At 43.7% G+C, this 27,051-nt stretch overlaps 1 protein-coding gene across 1 annotated transcript in view; it reads right to left on the minus strand.

Annotated features, from left to right (window-relative positions):
- LOC110538011 (parvalbumin-7) overlaps positions 1-26,052 on the minus strand; it is a 41,461-nt gene extending 15,409 nt beyond the window's left edge. Inside the window, exon 1 of the mRNA XM_036938075.1 lies at positions 25,797-26,052. The gene's annotated coding sequence lies outside the window, so the exon portion shown is untranslated. The remainder of the gene's footprint in view (positions 1-25,796) is intronic.
- Positions 26,053-27,051: the final 999 nt, after the last annotated feature.

Genomic DNA, 27,051 nt, shown 5'->3' on the forward strand with positions numbered 1-27,051 from the left:
GGAGGCTAGGAGAGAAGTAGTGTGCAGAAGATACAGAGGAAAGAGACAGGAAGAATGATGGGCCAGTCAGGAGGCTAGGAGAGAAGCAGTGTGCAGAAGATACAGAGGAAAGAGACAGGAAGAATGATGGGCCAGTCAGGAGGCTAGGAGAGAAGCAGTGTGCAGAAGATACAGAGGAAAGAGACAGGAAGAATGATGGGCCAGTCAGGAGGCTAGGAGAGAAGTAGTGTGCAGAAGATACAGAGGAAAGAGACAGGAAGAATGATGGGCCAGTCAGGAGGCTAGGAGAGAAGTAGTGTGCAGAAGTTACAGAGGAAAGAGACAGGAAGAAAGAGAAAGAAGAGGCAGGGAGTAAAAGAGGTCAAATAGAGTTTTGGTTGGATGTGATGAAGGAAGGTTTCTCAATCTATAAGGAAAAAAATAAGATGGATGCCAGTGTCTTGTCGTCAACCTCAATCAATTACCAACGATGGACAGTGTAATGGAGGTGATTCGGTGAACTGCCCTCGCATGATTAGTAGCCTAACCTTTTCTTAGACCTGAAGACTTGTGTCAGCTCCTCAAGTTAGGCTTTAGGCTTTAGCTTAGCAGGCTAACAGACCCCGTTCATCACACCAGTATGGACAACCAATGTGAATCGCGCCAACAAATCTGAACTAAATAATTTCAATAAGTCTTGAAAGCCCTTTGAGATGACGGTGGCCGCAATAGAAAAGCTGAACCTCAACATAGACGATGGGGTGGGTTATTCACACGGAGTATACGTCCCAAATGGTACCCTAGTACCCTATATGCAATATACTCCTTTTGACCAGGGTCCTAAGGGCTCTGGCCAAAAGTAGTGCACTACGTAGGGAATAAGGTGCCATTTGGGACGCTGAGAGTATCAGAGCTGGTCTGTACTGGACTTGGCACAGGGAGGTGTGTAATCCCTTCAGCAGGTGCCTTGGGACCAGAGAGACAGGCTTTGGGAGAATATGAGGTTGTGAAGGGGAGATATGAGGAAAGAGGAAGAACACGGGGAAAGCGATATGAGGAGAGGGAAGAGAGGGAGAGTAGAAGGGTGTGGGGATTTGAAGAGGTAGGTGTAAGTGAAAGGAAGGTGAGGAAATGTGAGTTTGAGGAGGGAGGGAGAGCGAGTGAGCGAGAGGGAGGGAGGGAGGGAGGTGGGGGAGATGGAGTAGAGGGGTGAGGAGATTCCTCAGGAGCATCTGTCGACTTACAACTCAAGAGATAGGTGTTGAGTTGCACCCGGCGATGCTACAAATGTTTTATGGGAGACAGACACTGTATCCCTGGCGATGTCGTCATAACTAATGTTGGATGCTGGCCAGTTTGCATTTTTGTCATACATTTTGTAGCTCTCCTTGGGTTCTAATATCAGTGTGTTCCTGTTTGTTTTAGGAAGGATGTCAGCGAGTCAGTGATACCATCTCTTCCTCTGTAGGCCAACTGACAACATGACATTTATAACCGTGTCACTTGAGAATCACACCACCACGCAAGCACAAAAATGCAAGCATGCATGTTGATACACACACACACACACACACACACACACACACACAAACACGCACACGCACACCAAGATCGGTTTGACCTTGAAGTCCTAGGCTACATGTGTCAGATGTGTGGGTGCAGTATGTAGTGTGAATGAACTGTGATAAGACTGTAAATAGTAGCTCTAATATATACAGAGAGCACAACACCAGCTCGAGGCCTGAGGCAGCAAGAGCACTAAAGTTCACTTGACATTAGATGCAGTCAGGCTTAAACTGCACCCCCAAATGGCCACCACAGCATTATAATAACTACTACAATGATCATTATTCCCCTAAATGTATACTGAATAAAAATGTAAACGCAACATGCAACAATTTAAACAAATTTACTGTTACTGTTCATATAAGGAAATCAGTTCATTAGGTCCTAATCTATGGATTTCACTTCACTGGGCAGGTTCGCAGCTATGGGTGGGAGGGCATAGACTGGGGAGCCAGGATTTTCAATTAGAATGAGTTTTTCCCCACAAAAGGGCTTTATTAGAGACAGAAATACTCAGTTTCATCAGCTGTCCAGGTGGCTGGTCTCAGACGATCCCGCAGGTGAAGAAGCCGGATGTGGAGATCTGGCGTGGTTACACATAGTCTGCGATTATGAGGCCAGTTGGATGTACTGACAAATTCTCTAAAATGTAATTGGAGGTGGCTTATGGTAGAGAAATTAACATTCAATTATCTGGCAAAAGCTCTGGTTGTCACAGATCCTTCTGGAACTTTCATCACGCACACCTGTCCCCTATTCCCACTGATTACTATTTGTATATATGTGCCCTTTGTTTTCCATGGTTTTGACGATTATTGTTATAATGCCCGTTGGTGCGTGTGAGTACCTGTGCTGTGTGTTTTGTGCTTTCGTGCCCTTGTGGATTGCGCAGATGATTACAGGTCTCGTCCCGTGGGTTAATCATTGTGCTCATGTGTTATTTATTCAAGATACTCCTCGCTCTTTTGTTTCTACCCTGTGTTTTGTTCCGTGTTTGTTTGGTCTTTGTCCCCGTGCCTTTACACGGCACGCCGTAATTTGGGCTTAATTTTAAAAAATGATTACGCATTCCTGCATCTGCCTCCCGACCCTTCATGCCAACGTGACCCTGGTAGACATTCCTGCAGTCAGCATGCCAATTCCACATCTGTGGCATTGTGTTGTGTGACAAAACTGAACATTTTAGAGTGGCCTTTTATTGTCCCCAGCACAAGGTACACCTGTGTAATGATCATGCTGTTTAATCAGGTTCTTGATATGCCACACCTGTCAGGTGGCTGGACTATCTTGACAAAGGAGAAATGATCACTAACAGGGATGTAAACAAATTTATGCACAACATTTGACAGAAGTAAGCTTTTTGTGCGTACGGAAAATGTCTTTACATGTAGCGTTTATATTTTTGTTCAGTAATAGTTGTTGTTGAACAGATTTGAAAGGCTGCCGTTGGTTCTGACACGTGTCCATTTAGGGGGATATGCTATCTCTGTCTGTGTTGCCAAATGTACCACATTATAAAAACATTAAAGAGACGGCAGCGCTCACAAAGACAGAACACACACCACTTGAAATTGAAACATCAAACACCGACCGACTGGCCCGCACATCCACTCAGTCAGGGTTACGTCCATTTAGAACACAGACAAGATGTTGGATTGGAGTCTCTTCACATGTGAACAAATACAATAGGCTTCTTGAAGGGCCCTTTAACAAACCACTGCCGTTAACTCTACGCTCCCTGTTCTTCCCCGGGACCCAGCCGCATTGCAGTTAAAATCGAAGTCTGTTCGCAGGTGAAGGATGCCTTGAGTCGCTTGGTTGGGAAGGTCTGTATTATTACTTCACACAATCAATTAGCTGTTACATGGGCTATGAGGGCGGTGTGTGTGTCTCTGTGTGTGTGTGTGTGTCTCTCTCTCTCTCTCTCTCTCTCGCTCTCTGTGTGTGTGTGTGTATATGTATGGGCAGCGTGTGTGTGTGTGTGTGTGTACTTATGTGTGTGTGTGGGCAGTGTATGGGAGCCAAGGAGTGGCCACCATAGAGCAATTAAGCCAAGTTAATGCACCCCCGTGCACATCGATCCACTATACTCTAATATCCCTCAGCAGTGCCAGTCATTAGAGTGTGTCCATAATGGCACTATATAGGGAATTGGGTGTCATTTGGGATGTACCCATTATATTTATCATGGTCGACGCAATAGCACCATAGTGTAATTACCTAAAGAAGCATTAATTGCTTTGGGCTATTTATTTAGTAACATATACTGTATGTAAAGTATAGGCGGTGTTACGTTTTAGGTTTGAAAGTGTGTCGCAGATTTTGAAGTGGTTTTTCAGATGTGCTCAATATAGGGAATGGGCTTTACCCCAGTAACTGTTGTTATCTCGCTCAGAAGAAATTACATTCACAAAATATCACATTTCAGTTTCGGAGAAACTAACCAAAATGTTGGTTCATTTTTATTCACACTTATTTGGGAAATTCCAGTCGACACAATCCCAATTTAATGGGCCACACACACACACACACACACACACATGCACGCACACACACACACCGCACGCATGCACACACAAGCCATTGTCTTCTAATTGGGGTATCGGGTGATATTTCTCAGAGTCTTTGAACAACTCTCTTTCTGAATCATTCATGATTTGTATGAACAAACGGAAACAATGAATCTTTTATCAAAAATATAGAATATCCAACCCATGCTGTTACATCTGAGACAAGTCATAGAGGGATCACTGGTTAAAAAAGATAAAATAAATTTTTTGAAACAAAATAAAAGTAAATATTCCCAGCTTCAGTTTAATCTTTTAAGATTGACTGATTGGCTGACTGCACACCAGGGACCTCATTTCTCAGTCATGCATAGGCCTAAATCTGTGTGTAAACCATGGGTGAGATCATTTCCACTCAAAGTGTGAGATTTATCCATATAAATGTTTGCTTGAGAAGGTGCGTACATTTACACACAGCCATGACCATGTGTACACACAGTGCCAAGTGGTGGAATAAGGGAACTGCTTGTCAAGCGTAGTCTAGTGACTGGGGGGAAAAATACAGTGCTTACAGAAAGTCTAACACAGCTTCTGTCTGTATCGTCCGGACCACTTGGGATACCCACTAATACCGTTTGGACTACGTTTGGGCTACCCACTAATACCGTTTGGACTACGTTTGGGCTACCCACTAATACCATTTGGACTACGTTTGGGCTACCAACTAATACCGTTTTGACTACGTTTGGGCTACCCACTAATATCGTTTGGACTACGTTTGGGCTACCCACTAATATCGTTTGGACTACGTTTGGGCTACCCACTAATACCGTTTGGACTACGTTTGGGCTACCCACTAATACCGTTTGGACTACGTTTGGGCTACCCACTAATACCGTTTGGACTACGTTTGGGCTACCCACTAATACCATTTGGACTACGTTTGGGCTACCCACTAATACCGTTTGGACTACGTTTGGGCTACCCACTAATACCGTTTGGACTACGTTTGGGCTACCCACTAATACCGTGTGGACTACGTTTGGGCTACCCACTAATACCGTTTGGACTACGTTTGGGCTACCCACTAATACCGTTTGGACTACGCTTGGGCTACCCACTAATACCGTTTGGACTACGCTTGGGCTACCCACTAATACCGTTTGGACTACGTTTGGGCTACCCACTAATACCGTTTGGACTACGTTTGGGCTACCCACTAATACCGTTTGGACTACGTTTGGGCTACCCACTAATACCGTTTTGACTACGTTTGGGCTACCCACTAATACCGTTTTGACTACGTTTGGGCTACCCACTAATACCGTTTGGACTACGTTTGGGCTATCCACTAATACCGTTTGGACTACGCTTGGGCTACCCACTAATACCGTTTGGACTACGCTTGGGCTACCCACTAATACCGTTTGGACTACGTTTGGGCTACCCACTAATACCGTTTGGGCTACCCACTAATACCGTTTGGACTCCCTCCTCTGTGCAATGGGGAGACTCTCACGAACACCCACAGGCCTCACAAAACTCGTCTGAAGGTCCCGCTACCAGTTGAAAACATGTCTGGAAGTATAGCATATATGGAGACTGTTTAATGGCAAAAATATGGAGTTAAATACAAATAAATGTTTCCTGATCTTTCTTATATCTCTCAGATATAGGAGAGACACTTCAGAGCAAACTTCCTTTTGATATTTTTTGGGGGACTATCTGTGGTTCCATGTAGTGAATATGTTATCCAATTAGTTTGTATGGGCTAATAGCAGGCCAAAAATACTTTTTTCATCAAATAATTTTAATGAGCAATTTTGACAAAAACAGTGCCTTCAGAAAGTATTCACACCCCTTCAACTTTTCCACATTTTGTTGTGTTACAAACTGGGATTAAAATGTATTGAACCTTTTCACATGCACCAACAAATGGGTGTGTTCATTCTACAGTGGTCCCTGGAGCGTACGCTCAAACCGGTGTGATTAGAACGCTTATTTAGAGCATCTAGTTTTGATGGACACGACAGCCAGCATTTGAGCTAGCTGTTTTTGCACAAACACAGTAATGTGCTCTACATTTTCCGTCAGGACGTGACCACTTTATTTTTGGATGCAATGTTCAGACATTCACAGAAGTAGCGACAGCATACACAATCATCCGAACCGGAAAATGTAGAGCACATTAATCCTATCGCTAACTGAGGAAAGATTGACATAACACAAGCGGTCATATTTATAGAACTCTCGGCTGACAGAAACTACAATATGAATTAGCTAATAGCAATTACTATTAAAAGTAATCGCATCACTGGTGAGATCAACATTGATCAAAATGATTGAGTAAAACACTTTCTAGAAATCAAAAGGATTCCAATGATGGGTAGTTTGTGCATGCCACCATGTTTATTTTTTCACGTCAACCAAAGATAATACAAGGAGACAAGATAAGTTTGGTCTGTTTGCATAATGCATGTTGAAGGGGGTGTGTCGTATACGATCATTCCTTTCCCTTCATTCAATAGCGTAAGTTTATTAGAAAGATGAGTGAACCATTCCTTCAACATCTTTGGTCTGATAGACGTTTACGTGACACCCAGAATGCATTGTATAATGTCAACAAACATGGCTGGCAAATTTATTAATATTAGCTCATTATAATTAGTACAACCTTCAAAAAAGTATTTTACACACATCATAAGTGTCCATTACAATCTATGCAATAATCGGAAAGCATGATTTGTCACCAGAACTTGAAAACATGTGAATAAAACTGTAAATACATTATGCTCTATACATACATACATACTGTACATACTTTATGTTCAGTAGAAACAACATAGTAAGCAATTCCAGTGTATATTTGGTGTTTTAGGTTATTGTCCAGCTGAATGGTGAATTAATCTCCCAGTGTCTGGTGGAAAGCAGACAGAACCAGATTTTCCCTGTGGATTTTGTCTCTGCTTAGCTCCATTCCATTTATTCTTTATCCTGAAAAACTCCACAGTCCTTAACGATTAAATGCATACCCGTAACATGATGCAGCTAACAAAATGCTTGAAATATGGAGAGTTGTACTCAGTAAAATGCTGTATTGAATTTCCCCCAAACATAACACTTTGTATTCAGTACTAAAAGTGAATTGCTTTGCCACGTTTTTTGCAGCCTTACTTTAGTGCCTTGTTGCAAACAGGATGCATGTCTTGTAATATTTGTATTCTGTACAGGCTTTCTTCTTTTCACTCTATCAATAAGGTTAGTATTGTGGAGTAACTACAATGTGGTTGATCCATCTTCAGTTTCCTTCTATCACAGCTATAAAACTTTGTAACTGTTTTAAAATCCCGATTGGCCTCATGGTGAAATCCCAGTTTCCTTCCTCTCCTACAACTGAGTTAGGAAGGACGCCTGTATCTTTGTAGTGACTGGGTGTATTGATACACCATCCAAACTGTAAGTAATAACTTCACCATGCTCAAAGGGATATTCAACGTCTTCTTTTTAAAAATGTACTCATCTACCAATAGGTGCCCTTCTTTGCGAAGAATTGTAAAACCTTCCTGTTTTTGGTGGTTGAATCTGTGTTTGAAATATACGGCTCGACTGAGGGACCTTAGAGATAATTGTATGTGTGGGGTACAGAGATGAGATCAAGAATTATGTTAAATACTATTACGGCACACATAGTAAGTCCATGCAACTTATATGTGACTTGTTAATCAAATGTTTACTCCTGAACTTATTTAGGCTTGTCATAACAAAGGGGTTGAATACTTATTGACTCAAAACATTTCAGCTTTTCGTTTCTAATTCATTAGTAAGCATAATTCCACTTTGACAATATGGGCTATTGTCCGTAAAAAAAAAATCTATATTTAATACATTTTTAAATCACCCTGTAACAAAACAAATTTGGAAAAAGTCAAGGGGTGTTAATACTTTCTGGAGGCACTGTATGTTGCCCTAAAAGTTGGTAGAATCTTAATGAAAATGATTCACAGAATGTTTGATGAAACAAGTAATTTTTTTCATTTCACTTCACCAATTTTGACTATTTTGTGTATGTCCATTACATAAAATCCAAATAAAAATCTATTTAAATTAGGTTGTAATGCAACAAAATAGTAGAAATGCCAAGGGGATACTTTTGCAAGGCACTGCACTGTAACTATTCAGACCCTTTACACAGTACTTTGTTGAAGCTACTTTGGCAGCAATTACAGCCTCAAGTCTTCTTGAATAAGGCGGTACAAGCTTGGCACACCTGTATTTGGGGAGTTTCTCCTGTTCTTCTCTGCAGATCCTCTCAAGCTCTGTCAGGTTGGATGGGGTGCATCGCTGCACAGCTATTTTCAGGTCTCTCCAGAAATGTTAGATCAGGTTCAAGTCTGGGCTCTTAGCTGGGCCACTCAAGGCCATTCAGAGACTTGTCCTGAAGCAACTCCTGGGTTGTCTTGGCTCTGTGCTTAGGGTCAATGTCCTGTTGGAAGGTGAACCTTCGCCCCAGTCTGAGGTCCTAAGCGCTCTGGAGCAGGTTTTCATCAAGGATCTCCCTGTACTTTGCTCCGCCACCACTATGCTTCACCGTAGTGATGGTGCCAGGTTTCCTCCAGACGCGACGCTTGGCATTCAGGCCAAAGAGTTCAATCTTGGTTTCATCGGACCAGAGAATCTTGTTTTTTGGTACCCTTCCCCAGATCTGTGCCGCGACACAATCCTGTCTCGGAGCTCTACGGACAATTCCTTGGACCTAATGGCTTTGTTTTTGCTCTGATATGCACTGTCAACTGTGGGACCTGATATAGTCAGGTGTGTGCCTTTCCAAATCATGTCCAATCAATTGAATTTACCACAGGTGGACTCCAATCAAGTTGTAGAAACATCTCAAGGATGATCAGTGGAAACAGGATTGACCTGAGCTCAATTTTGAGTCTCAGAGTAAAGGGTCTGAATACTTATGTAAATAAGTTATTTTGGTTTTCACTTTGTCATTTAGGGGTATTGTGTGTAGATTGATGAGGACACTATTTTATTGAATCAATTTTAGAATAAGGCTGTAATGTAAAAAAGTCAAGGGGTCTGAAACACTCTTTTTGGAAGTCAAGAACATTTGACATTCGCCTTGCGCAGCTTTCTGATTCTGGCCGTTGAACAAACTGAATAATATGGTTAAAAAATGTGGTTTCTCTTCAACTCTCTTTTTATATCTCACACATTCTCCCTTTCTATCGCCGTCTCTCTCTCTCTCTCTCTTTTTCTTTCTCTCTGCCATCTTCATATGTCCTTTTACTACGCATTCTATTACTCTTTCTTTGTTCTCGGAGGTGACAGAGAGCACTATTAAACGTGCACAACACACGTGCACATGCACACACACATGCACACTCTTTTTGGAAGTCAAGAACATTGACATTCGCCTGGCCTGCGCAACTTTTTGATTCTGGCCGTTGAACAAACGAACGGACGCAGAGTCCCGGGAGAGTAACGGATACTATTCAGCCATATCGGCCCAAAGGTCGAGCTATTGATCAAGCTTTAAACCCGCTCACACCCTCTCATGCTTCACAGAGCCTGACGGTCAGAGGAAGGACTAGGGTTTGATATTACGCCCATACTGTCAGCAGCTAGCGAGCAAGGACCCGATAGTGCTCACTCTTAGATTACCGCGCCACTGTAGGCAATTTTTTATGCCTGCCGTGTATATTTCTCTATCTGCCAGTACATTGTGTTTTCTTCTGCCTACACAGAGAGATGGAGTCATAGAGAAGACCCATTTCGGCTCACATTATAGGCCTGCCTATAATGATGAGGATGGTTCATGGCCCTGTTGGTGCCCCTCGGGTCAGAAGTCAGTGAGTCGGTGTAGGATGAGGATCACTGTCGTGTTAACATGTAGGATGGGTCCACGTCGCCTAGGGATGAGAGGAGAGGAGAGGAGAGGAGAGGAGAGGAGAGGAGAGGAGAGGAGAGGAGAGGAGAGGAGAGGAGAGGAGAGGAGAGAGGGGACAAGTGTAGTGTAGTGTAGGGTTGGGGTCAATTTAATTTAAATTCCAGTCAATTCTAAAAAAGTGAACCAAACTCCAATTCAAGTTCAAATGTTTCCTAATTGAAAAGCATTGAAGTTAATTTGAATGTCATTGTACTTCTTGAATTGACTGGAAATTAAATGGAATTAACCCCAACCCTGGATAATACAGACTCATAATAACTAACTGAGTCGTAAACTATACTGTGACTCTTTCCACACAATTACGGGTTGGTGAAAGGATATGAGTTATCTTGGAGGTTGTACTCACTGGCCAAAAGGCAAGCCAGTGGAGGGACAACAATGCATTTGAGAAGGAGCCTGCTTTTTAAAGACATCACGCTAGAGCAGAGAGCCACGAGAGCTCAGCTCAGTTACTCACATACTAATGTTGCCTGTTTCTCCCGAGGCACTTAGATGCCCACACTTTCACACGAGCTGTCTCTCTCTCATATCCTTCCACCGGCTTGCTCTCCCTCACTTTTTTTTTTCATGTCTTCCACTATTTCTCTCTCTATATCTTAGTCTCACAGATATCGGCAGAGGGGTTTGAATGTGAACACAAAGACGGGACTAGTTCATCTGTAGCCAGGCTTGGCTAGAAGCTCTTCCACTGGTGAAAGACACACCTGATAAAGACTATCAGACTGAGGGCAAAATACAAATATTTTTTGGGGGGGTTGTAAGGACATTTGATGCAGCCAAACTTTTTAACCAGTACTTTCTCTATGTCTCCTTCCTCTTACAGAGCATAGGCAGTGGGTAAGTCGACAGAACATAGACAAGGATCACCTGGGGCCTCATATATCAATTTATCTCAAATACTATTTACGAACGGAATTCAGAATGTTCATACGCGTATGAGTGTCATAAACACACCGGTAGGAGATCACCATTGATAAATGGCAATCGTTCTCAGCCTTAGTGCTCGCGCATGACCTTGGCTATTTGCATTTCGAAACAGCCCCCAATTAAACAAGGTAATCCCAAGGAACTGACCAGGGTTCAGAGCAATGATAATCTATTGAATTTGGCCACTGTTGTTACCATTCTGATACCAACCTGTTGCCAACTGTTGCCGTGATGATACTGGAATCTGCTCAGAATGCCAGCATTGGTTTTTAACCTGAAGTGGCCCTGCCAATAAGCCACCTGAACTAGAATTGGAGGTGACAAGATGAGTGGGGGGAGAGGGAGAGGGGAGGAAGGGGAGGCTGGGAGACAGACAGGGGGGCATAATTAGGAGAGGCGTGTGAGGCTTGTGAGGTGGCAGCGCCCCGGAGGGAGGAATGGAAGTGAGGGAAGCCTCGGAGGAGAGGAGCTGATAAGCTAAACTGCTTCAGTAACAGCCCAGTGGATGCTGCTCTGAGCAGAGATAGATACGGTGTGATTGAGGTGCCATGCTGCTGGCTTGGCTGAGTTTTCTCCTCATCGCTCTGCTCCTCCAAATGCAACCAGCGCCAAATGAAATGCAAGAGTGCATTTCCTCTCTTTTACTCTCCTCTCCTCCTCTGCCCCCTGTATTTCTGTCTATTGTACAAATGGAGTGGAAATCTATGGAGCTCAGTAGTATTCTACCTGCCAGACAGGAGGCACCTCACCTGCCCTCTCCCTGTCAAGGGCCTGTTATGCATATGGAATCACCAGTCTCTTCTCGCAGATGCCTCAGCTAGCTACAGTACATGTTTAATCAGCCCATTTGAAGGACTCTACTTATTCGCTACTCTTTATTAAAGATATATATATATATATTCCGCTCTGCTCCTTCTTCAAATAGTTTTTGGTTTGTTGCATCCAACTCTCCAGTCCTTGGCTCCCTCTCTCCGGTTTCTGACATATTTCCTCTCTCTCTTTAGCTTTCTTTATTGATTGCTTGCTCTTTATCTATTTGTCAAATGCCTTCTCAGGAGATTCTCTTGAGCCTCTTGAAACAGCAGAGATTAAGATATTAAGAAATTATGTGACTGTCTGCCAGCCATGTTGACTATAACCTCTCTCTCTCTCTCTCTCTCTCTCTCTCTCTCTCTCTCTCTCAATCCATTATCATGACTGTATCATTTGGCTCCTGCCCCCTCTGTTCCAGGTGGGTTAGATATAATAATAACAATGAGGACCAGATGTACCTTGGCAGAGAGTCGGTGGCTTTACATTACATAACATCAGGGTCGTATTCATTATTGCCAGTGGTGGTTCTAACTTGTATGGCTCCCTGGGTGAACCATCATAACATTTAAAACTATATAAATATACAAAATATATACAAAAATAAGACTCATAAATATAAAGTCATAAATAAAAACTCATAAATAAAATCCATACAAAAAGTCTCACTCACTCACTCACTCACTCACTCACTCTCACACTCTCACACTCACTCTCACACTCACTCACTCACTCACTCACTCACTCACTCACTCACTCACTCACTCACTCTCACACTCTCACACTCTTACACTCACTCACTCACTCACTCACTCTCACACTCTCACACTCACTCTCACACTCACTCACTCACTCACTCACTCACACACTCACTCACTCACTCACTCACTCACTCACTCACTCACTCACTCACTCACTCACTGACTCACTCTCTCTCAATCCATTATCATGACTGTATCATTTGGCTCCTGCCCCCTCTGTTCTAGGTGGGTTAGATATAACTCCCCCTACCTCGGGCATTCAGTGGGGAGACCTCAGGTCAACCAACCCCCGCCCCCCTCCCCATCTCGTACTTCTGAGTGGGAGACCTTCCCAGGCAGTAGCCTGCCTAGCTCACAAACTAGAATCAGGGTGCCAACTCCGATAAGGTTAATTGACCCACAGTCCCATATGGTGACATGATATCATTGACGTGACATGCAAATGAGCAATAGAAAAATGATTGCGCACATGTCACCATTACGATTTGTTTTGTTTATTATTATTTATTTAATTTTTTGGTGAGAGCGCCCCGTGCCGCCCTGGTCGGCTGCCAATGTCGCTAACGCCTAAATCCGCCACTGATTATTGCACTTTGTTTTGCAGCGGGAAAACAAGCGTTCCTTATAAGTTCAGGCAGTCCCTTCCCATTGCCATCTGTTTTCTTCAGTTTGTTATCTAGTGAATATGACCCTGGTTTTTATGTTACGTAATTTCTGCTTTGTTTTTCTCTCCTTGCTTAGTCATCCCCTCTCCCCCGCCCCCTCCTCTCTTGGTGGAAGCCAGGCAGTTGGGTGACAAATGTGAATTCCTCACGAACACTCCCGGGTTTCCTTCCAAGTCGTTACTAGATACACTATTTCTGAATGCTCCCTCTCTCCGGTCTCTCTTCTCTTTCTTTCCAAATGGATAAATACATCTTCTCTTTTAATAACCCTTGTTTAAAGATGGTCATACCATGGCTCATTTAGCTATTTGATTCGGATTTGTAGGACCCCTGTCGGTATATATAGTACCAGTCAAAAGTTTGGACACACCTACTCATTCAAGGGTTTTTCTTTGTTTTTACTATTTTCTGCATTGTACAATAATAGTGAATACATCAACACTATGAAATAACACATATGGAATCATGTAGTAACCAAAAAAGTGTTAAACAAATCAAAACATAGTTTTGATTTTAGATTCTTCAAATAGCCACCCTTTGCCTTGATGACCACTTTGCACACTCTTGGCATTCTCTCAACCAGCTTCACCTGGAATGCTTTTCCAACAGTCTTGAAAGAGTTCTTGTTGGCTACTTGTCCTTCACTCTTTTCCTTCACTCTTCACTCAACTCATCCCAAACCATCTCAATTGGGTTGAGGTCGGGTGACTGTGTAGGCAAGGTCACCTAATGCAGCACTCAATCACTCTCCTTCTTGGTCAAATAGCCCTTAGAAAACCTGGAGGTGTGTTGGATCATTGTCCTGTTGAAAAACAAATGATAGTCACACTAAATGCAAACCAGCGGGGATCGCTGCAGAACACTGTGGTAGCCATGCTGGTTAAGTGTGCCTTGAATTCTAAATAAATCACAGACAGTGTCTTCAGCAAAGCACCCCCACACCATCACACCTCTTCCTCCATGATTCACGGTGGGAACCACACATGCGGAGATGATCCATTGACCATGAAGCCTGATTCATGCAGTCTCTTCTGAACAGTTGATGTTGGGATGTGTCTGTTACCTAAACTATGTGAAGCATTTATTTGGGCTACAATTTCTGAGACTGGTAACTCTAATGAACTTATCCTCTGCAGCAGAGGTAACTTTGGTTCTTATTTTCCTGTGGTAGTCCATATGAGAGCCAGTTTCATCATAACGCTTGATGGTTTTTGTGACTGCACTTGAAGAAACTTTCAAAATTCTAGGAATGTTCCACATTGACTGACCTTCATCTCTTAAAGTAATGACGGACTGTTGTTTCTCTTTGCTTATTTGAGCTGTTCTTGCCATAATATGGACTTGGTCTTTACCAAATAGGGTTATATTTAGTACACCACCCCAACATTGTTACAACACAACTGATTGACTCAAACGCATTAAGAAGGAAATAAATTCCACAAATGTACTTTTAACAAGACACACCTGTTAATTTAAATGCATTCCAGGTGACTACCTCATGAAGCTGGTTGAGAGAATGCCAAGAGTGCTGTCATAAAGGCAAAGGGTGGCTACTTTGAAGAATCTCAAATATAAAATATATTTTGATTTGTTTAACACTTTTTTGGTTACTACTTAATTTCATATGTGCTATTTCATAGTTTTGATGTCCACCATAATTCTACAATATAGAAACCAGTAAAAATGAATAAAAACCCTGGAATGAGTAGGTGTGTCCAAACCTTTGACTGGTACTGTATATAAATGGGCCTTTATTGCTATAGCCTATAGAAATGTATTGAATAACCAATTTATAAATGGCAAAACAGACAGTCCAAAAATAAATCATAATGTCTTATATCTAGGTGATATAAAAAAGCTCAGGAATTATTTATTATTATTTTTTGACACATATATTTAACATATTTGCACAAAACGACTTACATACTTCCGTATTTTTTTAAAACCAGTACCAGGTTACCTTCAGAACAGTCCCGTGAGATCATAGTTGGTCTTTAGGCCAAACTAACAGACAGAAGTTGGACCGACTTCAGACGAGTCCCATGAGACGAGTCCCATTTTTGTGAGAGGATCGATTTTCGGGATGTCTCCTGGTCTGACAAACAAAGCTGTAGCTCTGCCACTTTCCACCATGGTTGTGGAAGGCGGACTTCGGCGGATGTGCTGGATTGAGACAAAACAGATTTGTCTAGCTTAAACAGACGGATTTTGGTGGGGATTTTTTTCATTATGTTAATTACAATTTAAACTTTTTTTTTTAAGAGCCAGTATTTCCAATAGCACTCAAGACCATTCCATCACTGTCATGCAGTGCTTGACTTGGACTGAAACAGGTTCATTTTGGATGCCGGTATTGTTTATATTTAGGTGCTCCTGTGATGTTATTCCGCTGCTACTTCATCTGATTTGCCTTTATTGGTAACGACATCATGACATGTGATCTCCCATATAAACATACATATTCTATGATTATGGGTAAACAGTTTAAGTCTGTAGTAATCCCCTGGCAGTGAAGGGTTTATGGACAGCCGGTATGTGACAAGTCTCGTCTCAGCAGGGGGGCAGGAGTACTCAGAACAACTCTGAACTGAGCATCAATTCACCACATGGGAACAACTCCCGAACAAATGGGCTCATCGTAATAGCTGCAATGGAATGGATGGAAAGGTATCAAACACATTTCCATGTTTTTGATACCGTTCCATTCATTCCATTCCAACCATTACAATGAGCCCCTCCTCCTATTTATTCACCCACCAGCCTCCTCTGGTTCAAATTGGCTCCCCCTCCAAATATGCTAAGAGCGTTTGATTGAGTCTCGAGTGACAACTGCCAGATGGGCAGGGATGGGAAATGCTCTTTCGGTATTGAACCCCTTCTGTACCTTCATGGACAATATGTATATGACTGCTTTCCACTAGTCAATGTTAGATTGTCGTGATATTTACAGATAGCTATTCACACCAAAAAAGTGTCCTATAGGTACACGCCTAAGAGGACTATCTGCAAGGACAAAATCCACAGTCCCTTTCAAGCATGAGTGCCTTTACACGGTGTGATGTAAGGGCTTTTTTTTCCTTCTGAACTATAAAACTCTACTGTTCCCCAATTTTCCTTTGTGTATAGAGAAAGACACTAAATCAAGTGAGACAGATGTTGTCACCCCCAATGCTGTGTGTTTGTGTTTGTGATTGAGCGTGTGTGTGTGTGTGTGTGTGTGTGTGTGTGTGTGTGTGTGTGTGTGTGTGTGTGTGTGTGTGTGTGTGTGTGTGTGTGTGTGTGTGTGTGAGAGAGAGAGAAGGAGAGCTGTATCCACAGGGGTAGGCCACTGTAGTGAACAAAGGAGGCTAAAAGAGGTCATGGTGGTGTCAGGAGAGTGTGTGTGTGTGTCTAAGTGTGCGTGTGTGTGTCTATGTGTATGAAGGGGATTCCTGTTTCCTTTAGTATAGTGTGAGTGGCAGCCAGGCCTGTCCAGGATGAGTCTGATGGGTTTGGATGGCTGCTGAGGCTTGAGTCACACAGCCCTGTGTGCGGAGTAGAGGGTGACAGAGGATCCTGGGGGGAGGCGCGAGAGAGAAAGAGAGAGAAAGAAACTATGGGGAGGGGCTGGATATCAGGGTCCTGTAAGTGATACCACTTAGCCAACTAGCATGGTGCTGAGGCTGAGGATTCCTACATCCGCAGAACAGTGCCTGTCCATCCATCACACACGCCTTAATCTTCCTTTATTTTCTTGTCTTTTATCCCTCGCTCCTCTGGCTCCTCGCCTCTGTCTCTGGTTTGCGTTTTCCTTTTCTTATCTGTTTCTTTCTTCCTCTCTTTCTTTCTTTCTTTCTTCCTCGCATGCCCTCCAGCACCTCCCTTTCGACGGTTCTCCTCCTTCCTCTTCCCATTTTCTCCCGCTCTTTTATTCTCTGTTTCTCTCATTTCTTCTCCTCTCAGCTTGTTGTCTGCATCAGGCTGGTCTAAGCCTCTCTATTGTGCTGGATCCTTTCTTTCTCTTCCTGGGACAAATTCACTTCTATTCCCCATTCTCCTCATGCCCTAGGCTTATGGTACCAAAAAACTAAAGCGCAACACAATTTGTATTCTGCGCTAGTCTTTGATAAGAAGGGGGGGGGGGGGGGGGGGGTAGAAGAGAGATGAAGGAAGAGGGAGACAAGGTTTAAAGCCACAGTCGTGGGCTGCTTAAAATTGTTGAACATACAATTTGTTTGGGCGTTACATTGTCAGCACATTCTCTGTTCGTCTGGGATTTAACCCAAAGGTCCTGCAGGCTGCGAACACAAAAGCCCAAAACCCTATAATGGTGTTGTTATCGTAATAACTTGTCATTCAGTCTTCGTAATTACGGGATTATCGGCTAATAAGTAGTACATTACATAAGTGGCCTATCGGTCAGAACTTTGACATGACATTACGTCACTAAAATATGTTTTGTTGTGTGTGGTTGTTTGCATCAGACTAAATATAAACCAGATATTGAGTATGTGTTCATGTATTTGCATTAGCTCTTGATGTGTTTCCTCGTGCAGTGTGGGTGACTGGGTGGGTGACCACCATCCACGCAGATCTGCACATTCCTCTGCTCATGTTTTTACTGAGTGTGTGAGTGAGTCAGGGTGTGTGTGCGTGTGTCCGTGTGTGTGTTTCAGTGTAGATTGTCGGAGTGTGTCTGTGTATTCAAACAGAGAAGCTGAAGCCCCTGTCCCATTGACAGTGGCTTGCCTTGTCAGCAGTAGTGGCAGCAGAAACTCTGCCGCCTGACAGCGCCTCTTGTCTTGCAGAAGTGTGTGTCTGTGTGTGTGTGCGTGTGCGTGTGTGTGTGTGTGTGTGTGTGTGCACGCTCGGCTATATAAACCCTACATTGACCTTTCACCATAAAAGCCAGTCCAGCACTGGGCTTCCACTCCTCCTCTACAGCTCTCCTCTCTTACTCTGACACAGTCTTCACACTCTGCTGGTGGGAGCCGGGGCCGAGCCTGGGGCAATCTGAGTTGAGTGTGTCCAGCTAGCGCTCTCACACAGAGAAGAGGGAGGGATGGGGAGAGAGATGGAGAGGAAAGAGGGAGAAGAGGATGCACACATTCATGGTTCTACAAAGGAACGATATGCGTTGTCATTCATAAAGATAGAAAATAGAGAGAGATTAACACAATCTACAAGAGCTAAAGTGGCTGTTGGCAACTGGGCACACACACACGGCATGATTGTGTGTGTGTGTGTGTGTGTGTGTGCGTGCGTGCGTGCGTGCGTGCGAATCTACAGTACTACAGTATCATGACCAAAGCCCATTCACAGATAAGGCTTCAACCTAACACTCCCAAATAGAGAATGACATTCAAGTGAAATAAGCTCATCAGTGTAATACGTGATAAACAGAGACATTTAGCGCTGGCTATACTGCAGGCCCCTTGCTCACACTGACATAACGATTGCATCCAAAATGGCACCCTATTTGCTAGATAGTACACTACTTCTGACCAGGGCTCATAGAGAACTATTAAAAAGCAGTGCACTATGTAGGGACATAGAGGATTTTTGGACACAGACGGGATTGCATGTTTCCTGCATTCAGATGATCTCTATGATGATCAGGGGCCAGTCCGGAACGCTCCCAGCTCCCGTCTAAAATGTATTAGCAGGCCGGCAAAGCAATGGGAGAGAGGAGGGGAGAAAAACGTCCATCATCCTCTTTGCGCATTTTCAGATAATATGACAGCTGATGTGGAATATGATGTATATTGGTCACAACGAATGCTATTCCAAGTCCTGCTTATCTGCTTATCTCTTGTATCACACTGATAATGCAATGACATCTGGTCATCGTAGTCATCGCTAGGAATAGAATAGAACCCATTGGAACGGAATAGAATAGAGTTTGGTAACTTTTGCATTTTGCCCACTAAGTTGTCCTTTCTTGGCATCTATTCTCTATGCAGGGAGTAGAGAACAGTAGTTCTAAGAATGAACTGTTCAGCCAGGGACCAGGCAGCAGTCTTCTGTAAGGGACTAATTGTGTAGCCGGTGAGTGAGAAACCATGAGAAACCTTGGGAGGAGATGGAGTTTGAGACCTCATATAGGGAATGCAGCAGCATCTCCATCGACTCATCCACTTGTCCGCGAAACAGTGCCCCCTGTCTCACGTAGATGAACCGTGGTGCAGAGGGATGCTGTTTTCAGGTCACAGAGCAGGAGTACACTTTTGCAAATGATGTTGGGTAAGAAGCGTCATTTGCTGTGCGGTGCATGTGTATGTGTCTACATCTATGTTTATTTATCATCCACATCCACTGACTCTTACTCCTACTTACTCCAAAAGAGTAAGGAGTTTAAAGTCACACCGCATCAAAATAGGTCACAATGTTACATTATCATCCCATTTATTTCACCAAAAACTCCCTCCCTCCGTGACCCATAAAAATAAAAATCTCAATCCACTTTCGTCTCCCCTGCCTCTTCCCAGATGACTTCCATCCATCCCATCACACTAATGATCTCATTTAGGAGTTTGTGGAGGTTTTAATTGCTCGGCCTGACTCCTGCAGCGCTGCGGTGGCCTCTGTGTCACTACTAAAGTTAGATTCGCTCTAAGTGACCTCTGTTGCTCGGGCGGTTTAAAAATACATTGGCCTTAAAAAAAAAAATACATGGCCAAATCTCTAAAATAGATCGACTGAACTTTGGCACAAATTGAGAAGTGTCCCCTTTTCACACCTTCGTTTGGACCGGCAGAGCGCCGGTGATAGAGAGAAAGTAAGAAAAAGAGTGAGTACGAGAGGAAGAGAGAGAGAGAGAGAGTGAAAGAAGATACAAGAAAGGGAGGGTATTGCAGGTGTGGTGGCAATTACATCAGCACCTGGATATTCAACAACAGAAAAAAATCCCTCTTCCATCAAAACAATACAACAGTTTACCCCCTCCGCACATTAATACACGTACTGCAAGATAACACAGGTAGTTTGTAAAACTAGAATGTCTGAAATCTAGATGCAAAATGTAGGAGGAACAACAGCTGATGTTCCAGCACCATGCATCATTAGCACTAGCCTGGGAGCCAACCTGTTTCTGCTCTCTTGCCAACTCCTTATGGAATGCCAATGGGGCAGGGAAAAGCACAAACAGATCTGGGACCAGGCTACATTAGCACAACAGTCGTAATTCTCTATTAGCAGGTGACTCAAAGTTATGGCTCCCTTCCAGCTTCTGGCTTCCAACTTCCAGCCCTGCAATGCCACTTGGTCCCACATGTGCTTTCATCTGATCAGTAACACACACACACACTGCATACATACACGCACACATACACACAGTCTTATATAACTAACCTTGTTGGGACACACAATTCAGTCCCATTCAAAATCCTATTTTATTATAACCCCTAACCATAAACATAACCCTTACCCTTACCCTAACCCTAACCCCAAGGCATTATGGGCATTATGAGTTGGAGGATGATGTCTAAGTGAATTTTGTTGGCCAAATCTCAAGAGATGAATGCATTGCTTTGGTGACCTGACCGTGAGAGTTCATGTAGGTGGGGCTGGAGGGATGGAGGGATGGAGATGGTATTGTGCTGTTCTGCTGAGCAATGGAAAAACTAAACGTCCTCCTCCGGAACGGTGTGTGTGACCTCTCGCTATGTGTGCATCTAGGTGAATGGGTTTATAAGTGTGTGTGTGTGTGTGTGTGTGTGTGTGTGTGTGTGTGTGTGTGTGTGTGTGTGTGTGTGTGTGTGTGTGTGTGTGTGTGTGTTAATGCAAGAGTGTCTCAACACAGTAATGAATTGTCATGAGTGTCAAACTACATTGGGATCAATCCCCATGATGATGACAGGCAGGCTGGCAGCAGCTTCTGAGTTTCCCACTCCTTACAGCAGTGGAGGTTCCTCAAATGAGGAAGAGGAGAACCATCCTACCCAGTGATTTTTTTGTTGTTGTTGTAAAACATTTAAAAGTTATCCTTTTTAAATCAATCTCTACTAAATATATTCAAATGTCACCAAATAATCTTTTAAAACACACTTTTTTTTGCAATGAAGGTCTACAGTAGCCTCAACAACACTCTGTAGGGTAGCTTCATGGTGTTGCCGGAGGACAGCTAGCTTCCGTCCTCCTCTGGGTACATTGACTTCAATACAAAACCTACTGTAGGAGGCTCATGTTTCTCACCCCCTTCCATAGACTTACACAGTAATTAAGACAACTTCTGGAGGACACTCTTACAGCATGAACTGACATGTTGCCCACCCAATCAAAGGATCAGAGAATTAATCTAGTACTGAAAGCATAAGCTACAGCTAGCTAGCACTGCAGTGCATACAATGTGGTGAGTACTTGACTAAAGGAGAGAGAAAGACAATAGTTGAACAGTTTTGAACAAATTGATTTATTACAAAATGAAGGACAAGCAAAAGAGAGATAGAGAGAGAGAGAGATTTCGTAATTTAAAAAATAATCTGTTTCACTTACTTAGCTAGCAAGTGCAGCTAGCTAGTTTAGCCTACTCAAATACCCTGCTCAAACAGAGGGATGCTATTTTAGCTAGCTGGCTATGAATTTCCAACACAACACTGGAACTCTTCCACGTCAAGGTGAGCTGCTTACTGACTGTGCACTGTAGCGTTACTGCATGATTGTAGCGGGTTTACTAACACATTAGTTCTATTAGCTATGCTGACTATGACATTACTTTAGCTAATATGGTGACATCGATGCAAGCTGTGTGTAGAGGTTATGATATGGTTTGGCTTGAAAAGGTTTTTTCACCTGGTCACATACAGCTGATTTGTTGTGCATTGAAGTTCACAAACAAAGAGAAAAGGTGACAGGAGGAGAGCTCATGGATGCGAGAAGGAATACAACGTGGCTGCTATGAAAATGAACTGTGTTTACGCGTGATTAGGGGTGTATTCATTCTGCTGATTCTGTTGAAAAAAATGTTTCTTAAACGGATGCAAACGTTTGCAACTGTTGGACTAAGGATTACACCCTAGATTAGCTAGATGCAGGCAAGAGCATGCAAGATGGTATTGAATGTGTCACTGTCTGTCCATGTGTCACTGTCTGTCGTCTCCAATTTTTTTCCTCCGCCAGTGTGCACCTACATTGTAAACTTTCATTCATAGACTAGGTTGTACCATCCTCATGATGGGTATAAGGAACATTGAGTATTATGTATTAGACCGAACCTATTAATGTTATATTGAGCTGAGTGAATGGAATATGAACGACAGTCATCCAATATGCTATAATAGAAATAAGGCCATGCTCATTAAAAAAAAGACCCTTCCTTATCTTAAACGTCACCGACTGCCACTTCCTTACAGTATAACTACAGCCTGCCACTTTAGCAAAGAGAGAGGAAAATACTCTCTTCTTTCTCCCCCCCCATTTATTCTCCTCTTTATAATGATGGCGATCTGTTTTTTAATTAACGCTCTGCACCGGAGGCCGATTAAACTCCGTGTCAATTCCCTGTTTTTAATGTCAAAATCTATCAGCGCAAATTGAGAATAGCTTTGTTTAAATTCATTCAATTTCATCTATCAGAAATGCACATAATGGGTGTGGCTACTTGCAAGTAGCCTTTTAAGTGGGGGAGGCAACATGTTATAGTCACATCCCTGCACACTCTTAGAAAAAGACAACTGAAAAGGATTCTTTTCCGGTCCCCATAGGAGAACCCTTTGAAGAACCCTTTTGGGTTCCACGAAGAACCCTTTCCACAGAGGGTTCTACATGGAACCAAAAAGGTTTCTCCTATAGGGACGGCCAAAGAATCCTTTTGGAATCCTTTATTCTAAGAGTGTAGTTGTGGGTGATGCCTTTCGGACCATAGAACGCAGATGTGCTTTAGTTTCATACCGTTCAGTTTTGAGGCTGCCCACGTAAAAATTCAAACATGCACTCTGGATCCGTCCGCACACAATTAGCTGGTCCTATCTTAACATCTAACAACCTCTCACCTACACAATCCCACACAACAAATTTCTCTTCTTCCAAGCAATCATGACATTCTCCTATTATTTCACCCACTGGCACCCAGCTAGCTACCCACTCACTCAAACTCACTCAAACATACGTGCGCTGCACACGCAGAAAGGCACCCACACACGTCTATGTGGAATTGGAGAGAATATATAGATAATAAGTAGATCTGTAGTTTGATGTATGTGGGGCTGCTGAACTGGTAGTGGTACTAGCAGGCTAGATTGATCATCTCTGTTGGATTGGTACTCTAATCCCATCCATGTTCCATGGTGTCATTAATCTGCCCGTGCCTGAATCAGAGACAGGGATCGGGGATGAGATGTGCTTCATTAACTGCGGTGCCACATTGCGCTGAAGAGGCCTGCTCTGGTCCAGTATGTTTGCGCACACGCACACGCACACACACACACACACACACACACACACACACACACACACACACACACACACACACAATTACATGCTTGAATGCTTATTTCAGACAGGGTTTGTGGAGAGACGCCTCAAGAAGGAGGATGAAAGTCACTCTAACACACACTGCAGCGGCAAACCATACCAGAGGCAGAACCCTTGAACACATAGCTGCCACCAAGCGTAAGGCGTACCCACCAAGAACTCAGTTCCCCGCACTGACACAACCCTGAAATCTCCCCAGAGTCCCACCCTTCCACCACGCTCCCGTGCACATCCCCATCACTCCTGTCCTGTGCTGTTCTGGGTATCCCAGCGGATCCCAGCTGCCACGAATGCGACAGACACTTCGGCGGTATATTTCACAAGGTTGTATTTCACACTCCAAAGAGCCGCTCGCCTCTAAATCAGTGAATCCCTAGAAATTCACGAGATGATATAGACTAGAGTCATGCATCACACCCCTCACGTTCACTTCTAATGAAAGAGGAGTGATGGGGTGTGAAATACTATATGTAGTGAAAAAGAGATGGAGGATGGATGGGGAAAGAAGTATCTTTCTACACACTGGGCACCGACGTCAATTCAACGTCTATTCCAGGTCTTTTTTGTGAATGGGTTTTTACGGAGAGGCAGAGCTGCCGCTGCTTCCTGCTTTCTGCAGCTGCACAGCTGATACATCAACATTTTCTTGACATTCTCTCTATCCCTCTCCATCCCTCTCTCTTACAATCCCTATCTTTCCCTGTCTCCCTTTCTGCATTTCTGCCCGCTGCATGCATCAAACTGTTCTCTCTTTCTCTGTTCTCAGACAGTTTCCTCAAGACACACCATTTCCATCTACACATCTCTTTCTATATTCCTCTCTTCTCACAAGTAACAGTGCACTGCATTACCGCCTACCTCTCCACACATCTCTCTCTCTCTCGCTCTCTCTCTCTCTCTCTACTCCTTTTATTCTGTCTGCCCAACCCTCCTCATCTTTTTTTCCTGCCATCTCATTATGACCCTCATATGTCAGTTAATTCTTTCTCTCTTCTCTCTCTCACACTCTTTCTTCTCTCTCTCTCCCTCTCCCGGTCTCTCCTCTCTGTCCCATTAGCTCCCTTGTGGTTGCTGAAGTTCTCCCCATCGCTCTATCCCTCTCTCTCCATCCCTCTCTCTCCCTCCCGTATGTACTTCAGGTTGCCCGTACTTTGCCGCACCAACGACAGTTTCCCAGAAATGTAACGTCACTCTTACAGGCTGCTGTTTGCATGTCAGGAGTGCAGCTCTGTTTCTACAGATGTTATGAAAGGGGAGCATTCTGGAGTGAGAGATGAGGCAATCAGGGAGAAGGGGAAAGGAAGGGGGGGGGGGAGTTGAAGAGGGAAAGTGTCCCAAAGTCTGTCGCAAAGTCACACTGATCGTCTCTGTAGCTATAGCCTGCATTATGACAAGCGTACCCACCCGCACCAGCGACATCACTCATTATTTCCATTTGGACACCCCCCCCCCCCCCTTCCTCAATACATTACATATTGTATTAAAGTGTACACGCCTACTCAGCCCACCTCTCTCTCTCTGTTAGTCTGCATGGTGTGTGCTGCTGGAGCAGCCGCTCAAGCACAGCATTAGCACCAGACCCACAGAACAGCTATCTGATAGACTTTCTATTCCCCTCCTCCCTCCCACTTTCCCACTTTCCCTCCTTCCCTCTCACCCTTTCTCAATCTCATTCTCTAATACAGTACACACGCACATTGAAGCAAACACACACCGCTCGGGGACCAATCGGAGTCGCCAGAGTTCAGTTCTTATTTGTGAATGGGATTTTACGGAGAGGCAGAGCTGCCCGCTGCTTTCTGCTTTCTGCAGCAGCACAGCTGATACACCAACATTTTCATGACATTCTCTCTATCCCTCTCCATCCCTCTCTCCCTTTCTCTAATTCTCCTCGCTGCATGCATCAAACTGTTCTCTCTTTTTCTGTTCTCAGACAGTTTCCTCAAGACACCTTCAGTCTAAACATCTCTTTCTATATTCCTCTCTTCTCACAAGTAACAGTGCACTGCATTACCGCCCCTCCTCTCCAATCCCCTCTCCCTCTTCTTTTTCCACTTCATCTCTTCTCATTTCTGGTTCTCCCCATTCCCTTTCTCTTTCTTTCCCTCATCCTGTCTGCCTCCAGCATCAGTGATAGTTGAGGGAAGCAGAGCCCCTCTCATCTTCCCTTATTTCTTACCTTTGTGAGAGTCTGTGTCCCGGGTTGGTGCTGGAGCTTCACTGGGATCGTCGGACGGTCAGGCAGACGGGCAGAAGGACAGACGGACGGACCAGGAGCCTGGGAACCTTCTGTGAGCCAAAGAGAGAAGGAGAGAGAAAGAAAAGGGAGCGAGAGAGAGAAAAAGGTAGAAAGAGAGCGGGCGGTGCTGCTGAAGAGGGAGCGCTGAGTGGCTGGAGGTGAGATGAAGGGGAGAAAGCGAGAGGGAGGGAAAGATAAATGGAGAGGGAGGGAGAGAGGGAGAGAGGGCTGGATTGGGATAGGAGGGTATTTTGTGATGTTTAAGAGGAGGGAGGGATTGCAGCAGTGGAGGGAGATAGTGGAAGAAGGGATGCGGAGAGGGAGGGTCGCTAGGTAGATGGAGAAGAGTGGAGAGAGGAGGGAGGGAAGTAAGAACTTGAGGGAGAAAAGGAATGAAAAGGTGATGGAAAAGGGAACAGTGAAGGAGGAGTACAATGTGGAGCGAGGGATGAACCCCATATTGATGAAGTGCTGATGGAGAGATGGAGAGAATGGCAATGATAGATAAGAGAGCATGTCAGTTTGTTCTGGGGCCTGGGGTGAGTGCACTTAGGAGTGGAAGGTTACGGGGAGGAGGACAGAGGAAGAAAAGAACAGGCTATTTTGAGGCTATTTTATACAAGATGCCTCTAGACAGTAGAAGTTCCTTTTACAACCTGGACTCAGGGGTAGATGTAACATAGTAAAAGTCAATTATATGATATGTTACAAATTCAAATTATATGTTAACAATTACAATTGGTTGTGTCTAATGTTAACTAGGTGGGTAAGTGGCTAATGCTAACATTAGCTAGGTGGCTAACATTAGCTAGACTAGGGCTTAGGGGTTAAGGTTAGAGTTAGAGTTAAGGTTAGGAGTTAGGTTAAAGAGTTAAGGGTTAGGGTTAAGGGAAAGGTTAGCTAACATACTAAATAGTTGAAAGTAGCTAAAAAGTAGTAAGTAGTTGCTAATTAGCTAAAATGCTAAAGTTGTCTGTGATGAGATTCAAACACGCAACTGCCGGGTTGCTAGACGTTCACATTATACGCCTGTCTGTCTTATGCAACTATACCAAACGTAACATATCATACTAATTTGAGTGTCCCAGATTTACATTTAGTATGTTATGTCTAGTCTATAAGATTTGGCTGGCTGTTCTAGACCTTGGCTCAGTGTTAGTTCTGGAATTCACAAAGTGTCTCAGAGCAGGTGCTG

Source organism: Oncorhynchus mykiss, chromosome 12, assembly GCF_013265735.2.
Source record: "Oncorhynchus mykiss isolate Arlee chromosome 12, USDA_OmykA_1.1, whole genome shotgun sequence".
In the NCBI taxonomy this organism is placed as follows: Eukaryota; Metazoa; Chordata; class Actinopteri; order Salmoniformes; family Salmonidae; genus Oncorhynchus; species Oncorhynchus mykiss.